The sequence below is a fragment of the Amblyomma maculatum genome, chromosome 5 (genome assembly GCF_055883805.1).
Source record: "Amblyomma maculatum isolate TAMU_Amacu chromosome 5, ASM5588380v1, whole genome shotgun sequence".
Classification (NCBI taxonomy): Eukaryota; Metazoa; Arthropoda; class Arachnida; order Ixodida; family Ixodidae; genus Amblyomma; species Amblyomma maculatum.
Genome location: NC_139348.1, coordinates 85,925,969 through 85,931,968, shown reverse-complemented (window position 1 = coordinate 85,931,968; position 6,000 = coordinate 85,925,969).

Sequence of the window (6,000 nt, the reverse complement as noted above, 5' to 3'; positions counted from 1 at the left end):
ACCATATGTTATTAGGCAGAGGGTGTTCACACTGGTCGCCTAATGAGCAGCAAAAATTCAATTTAGGCGCAGTTAGATATGGCGGGAGCCTGAGGCGTCTTCAGTTATAAAAAGTACACGAGACGTATATTAATTGTAGTATCTTGGAGGGGTCCGTGGGCCAAGAAATCGTGCCAAGAAATCTTTCAAATCGAGATGGTAATCAATGCAAAGGTAGCAATTTCAGACAGCAACCTTGTATGCCATAATAACCGTCGCGGTGTCCTGTCAAAACTGCATTGTGATCTTGCTGTTTTGATAGCAAATTATTTATTGAGACTGGTTTTCCAAGGAGAAATACCACAAAATATAGAAAAGAAATGCAGCGTTAACTAATTTAGATGACAGAAAGCGTAAATCAGAAACTATGATAAAAAAGTATGAGAAACGATGGCCTATTTTTAAAATCTATGATAGCTGATTTGCTTATCTTCAATAACCTACGCAGCCATTCTACATGAAGATGGACCAGCCTTGAATACAAATTCCCTCTACTGACGTTATTAGTTTGCAGCTGCGGCAGTATCGAAGTAAAAAACCCCGAACTCCCTTTTCCGTCGACATTCGCATTGCATTTATAGAAACTGTAGGCTATCAGACCATTGTTTTAAGGTAGTTTCTTTTTTTGAATTCCGCAAATTTTTGAAACGCCGATTTACCCTTTTCTCAGAAGCTTTTATCTTTTACCCAAATAGAACATTAGATAGAACTGCATATATTCACTCTCCTTTACATCATCGTTTGGTGAGCGATGTGGGTGAAGTCACTCAGCGCTCCAGCCCACAGGGGGCGAAAGTGTCTGATCCTTTTTTTTTCTGGACAGTGCAGCTCTGGTGGTCCGGCTCACATGGAGGGAGGATTTCGATCTGCACTCCTGTCCGGTTTTATTTGCACTCGTCATAGGAGTGCTGACACAGGCTGCACTAGGGGAAGTGCGAAGAATATAACAATCTGTGTATTCGAAATCCTCAACTTCAGCTCAGAGTGAGTTGTTATTGAAGAATTATGTTGTGTATTTTGCGTGTCGAGTTAGGGCGTGACACGCACAACGTTTTACCAGCATCACGAAACGGCGATTTCGGCTTTGAATAGAACCAGGGACGTGAACCATGGGTTCGAGTATCCTTGAAGTAGATATAGGGAGCGCCAAAATACCCCTAATGTTGCCTCCAACTTGCTCTGTAAATAAATAAATATATACATGCATACATACATACATCCCTATATATTGTATCGAACTATGCGAGGATATTACGAAGACGAGGATGAACTAGGTGAGGATATCACGAAGACAAGGGGCAACCCCGCCCCTCTCACACACACACACGCACACACAAACAAAATCGAATAGAAATCACCATGGAGGGCCTGTTGAATGCGAGAAAAGAGGGAAAAGACAAAACATGAAGAAGGGCGGGCGGAGGAAGCAATAAAATTCGGGGAGCTATGAAACAAAGCGGGGGGGGGGGGGCGATGCTCGAAGGTTTCGCCTTCGAGGAGGTTAGCAGACGAAGCAAAAAAATGGGGGAAGAAAACGAAGAAAAGCGGGGAGGGGGAATAATGGGAGAGAAGGATTGGAGACAAGTGTACAAAACACTTTGGGTATGACCTCAGACGACGGCGCCGGCGGTGTCTCTTTGTTAGTGCAGTTAAGTAAACACAGGTGCAAAGGTCTAAGACCATCTTCATAGTTATTGTTGCTAGAAATGATTTGATGGGTTAGTGACCCCGAAGGGCCGAAAGGATTCCCGTATGTCCATTTATGCCGCAGTCCACTGTGTTAAATTTATGAATAAAATAAGACTCACGTTGCTCACGCTCACGATTAGTTCTGAAGTTGCTTTGTAGTAGGGTAATTTTTAGTTTTTCAAATTCATGACTGTTCGATTAGTGTGTTTGGATAGGGGAAGGTTAGGTAGTGATTTGGTGTGTGCGTAATGGTTATTGAATCTGATTCTGAAGGGAGTGTGGGTTTGACCTATGTATTGCATATGGCAGTGACCACATTCCAGTAGGTATACTACGTTGCCAGAGTCGCAGTTAAGGTATTCTTTAATGTCAGGTTTGAAAGCGGAATGTGTGCTGTTAGCCTGTTTTATTTTCTGCATGTGTTTGCGCAACTGGCATCGACTTTTGCCACAAGGTAGGCTACCTGCTGGAGGTGGTTTATATACTTTAATGCAGACTACGTAAGTCTGTATATTTTTTGGCCGTGTGTAGGTTACCCGTGGAGAATTTAGGAAACTTTTGAAGAGTCGGTCACTCTGCTCAAAATTATTAAAATGCTTTTTCAAAATTTTATTGATGTTAGGGGCGTTATTTGTGAAAGTTAGTATGAGGTTTGAGGGGTGAGGATTGAGAGGTGCAATTTGACGTTTCCTGACAATATTCTAGCGACTTAGTTTGGTAACCTTATTAATAGCGTCGTTAATGATGGGAGCCGGATAGCGTTGGTTTTTAAGGACCATCCGCAGGTGGTTGTCGTTTTCTTCAAAGTCCACGTGAGCAGATGCGCTTAAATCTAAGGGCTTGGGAGTAGGGGATTGATGTTTTACAGCGTCGTGGATGGAAGCTCTTAAAATGAAGGTATTGTCTGTCAGTGGGTTTTTTGTAGACACTAGTGAGTAGTGTGCCCCCTTCAACTTGGATCGTGAGGTCCGGAATGTTTATTTTGTGCGCTGAGTAGGTGTGTGTGTGAAAGATATAGTCGGATGGTCGTTGCTGAATGCTGCAATGAACTGGCTTAGGTTGCTTTCTGTGTCTGTCCATATCATGAATATGTCGTCATGGAATCGCTTGTAAAAGGCCGGTTTAAACGAATTGGAGGAAAGAAAATTTGACTCGATATGATTGATAAATATATTGGCGTAATTTGGTGCCATTCCAGTTCCCATGGCCGTTCCGCTTGTTTGGAGGTAATAGCTATTATTAAATTCGAATGGGGTTACTTCTAATACTAACTTGGTCAGTGTCATGATTGCTCTCGGGCTAGGGGAATCTTTACAACTGTGTTTTTCGTAAGCTGTGACTAGGGCCTGGATGCCATCATCGTGTGAAATATTGTGGAGCACGGTGAGGTAGTTAGACATCGTGAAGTAGTCCTTGGGCAATAAATGTAGGAAGGAGTGATTTATAGATCAGGGCTCCTAGTGAGTGCTCAAGGAGCGCAGTGCTGCTGCGTTCTGCATTTGCAGCGGAAGCTTGAAAGGTCAAATACGTACAAGAGAACATTGTTACACCCGTAACAATATAAAAAACAAAAAACAAAATAGGCTCAAGCTGTCAATACAAAATAGCCGCTCAGGATCGGTTTTAAGCCTGCCCCTATCTCACAGCTGAACACGTGCGGGTGGCGGACGCACTGTCCCATATCTGTAGCTTAAGCAGAAGAAGGTGACTTTTTCTTGTAGACACGAATGTCTAACTATAGCAAATAATAAAATGTGCGGCCATTCAATGCAGGGAAAGTGATGTGATCTTTATATCTACATATTAAGTTCATGAGACCTTTTAATGACACACCAAACTCCTTCGCCAAGAATTCAGAAATTAGATGCGATAACAAGAGGTAGCGCCGTAGTCTAAAGCTGAGAAGAATCCAAGGTTAAATTTATTTACAATACAAAAGAAGAAATTCTGTAAATATCGAAGAAGACTCTAAAGCGGTTTAATTCAAATTAGGAGACACAAAACACATACCACTAAAACTTGCAGTTCACAAAATACTCACGCCAAAACATTTAGTTTATCCATGCGTTCATCGTCCAATCTATATAATACGGTTTACTTTCATTGGTACCATATTGGCTGGAAACACTGGGCGAAATTTGCAACAGATGTTGTTTGCTTACCGGTATTGTTACATACGTGGTTTTCTTTAGTATCATTACACAATCATCTTCGGCGAATAGTGAAAGAGAAAATGGTCATCAACAAATCGAGACTTACTAATGCCTGAACAACAACGAGCACCAAACATAACCGGCACTTTAGAGAAGATTTGTAAGAAGCAAAGACAGAGACAACTGGGCAAAAAAAATTGTCTGAAGTACGGACAATTCTCGGAAGAAAAATGCCAGAACTTCATCCAACGAAGAATGGCCTGTAAGGAAAGGAATAAGCAGCACGCTATTGTCTAGAGAAAATGGCCCTACATAGATCAACATAACGCTGGCAAGAAAGAAAAAGCATTCTGCTCTAGGAGAGACGATTTCTGTAACAAACCGAATAGAATGTTTTAACGAGAACTGAAAAACAAATTCATAGTCGCTCAGGATATACTTAGCGTGAGGTACTGGTTTAACTTAGTTGAGCTTTGTCGTTTACCTTGGTTCACCGTTGTTTCTCCTCTCCCATCCAGTTGTTTATCTTGGTTAAGAAATAGGCTAGGCAAAATTAAAAAAAAAAGATTTTTTATGTATCTGCAAATCAAAACCTTTATTCAATCCTTCACAGAGTCCAGTCCTTCATTTACCGGCAGGCGAAATATTTACTCCAAAATCAACATTTTTTGAAACCGAGGCGGCGACCTGCCGCGTCCCCTTTTGACACCTGCTTCAGATCTTTGCATCTCCTAATCTGAAAAAAAAAAACATTTTTTTTAGCGTATATTTTGTTCTTATTTAGCGGGATGGTGTCACTGATCTGACAACAGTGAAAAGTTAGCTAGCACATGGCGGAAGTAGAATGGTGGCGAAGGCTGTGCCCAAAAGCGGTTCAGCGGTACCGCATCATAGCCACAGGTCGGGGGGCCAACCACTCAGATTATGAAATTATACTACTACAAATTAAAAAGTATCAATCAACATAAAAGGAATAGGCATTTTGATAATTTCGCTTGTGAATGCCGTAAAGTACTTTATAAATACATTCTTAATTTTTTTTTAAAATCGTGCAACACTCTTATCGCCCCACCCCCTTGATGTTGCATCGGTCAGGAGGCGCTGCCAGAGGTAACGAAGGCAACGGAGATAATGAAACTGACGAAGCACGAAACTCTTTCTTATCGCTATCTGCTACTCGTCTGCTGTAGTGCGGGCCTTGGTGCGCCCGGGAAAGTGTAATTTAGTTCGCAAGTCTTAATATGTCCCTTTTGCAAAGATTCCGACGTTCTTGCTGGTAGCTGCTCTGTCGCCGTTTCGTGAGATTTAATATCCCCTGTAGCAGTGTTTTTTTTACTTTCGTCCCCTTCGTGGTGCGGGCAGTTCGAAGTCTTTTTGCAGCATTGTATAGCGCTTAGCGTTTTATCGCAAGATGAGCCCGCACAAAGTGAGGAAGCGATGCTCTGTGGCACGTTGCGACAGCGTGGACTCAACCGTCGGTGTGTTACCGCTTCCCGGCTGACTTTCACCGGTGAGCAGATCTGGAGGTTGCACACAGACTCAATGTATGCTCTAATGCGCCTGTGTTAAGCACGTTTGTTGATGCTAAAGCTGTCTGGACTGGTGCAACCTTGAAATTGCCTTGAAAACTGCCGTATACTTTCTGCTGAAGCATTTAAATGTGAAGAGTGATCCCAGTGCTCTATGCTCCACGTATGTTTTGATGCACCTACTAATTCATGGCATTTCTATTTCAACTGCAGCTGTCATAGCTTTGTTTTCTGTGGATGCATGTTTCGTTCTGTGGCAGGCACTTCAAACCTTTTCCATGCCTCGGCTGTGATCATTGAGATGATCAGCCCACTTAAACAGCGCTACTGTTTGGGCTGTCTGCGACATGCATTTTATTGTTGTGATTTGTTGCTGTATTTTATAGATTGATGCAATAAACCATGGATATGAAAACCATAATTGTTCACTTGGTAAACTCTGTTGCGAACTGGGCACGACTGCCCCGTAGCACCAGTGTTTCTGGACCGCTCCTTACTGTGCTGATGAACAAAGTAAATGGCCAAAGTACTTGCATGACTTGCAGCAGTATTTGTATTATGAATTTGCATGCGTCGTCTCTATAGAAATA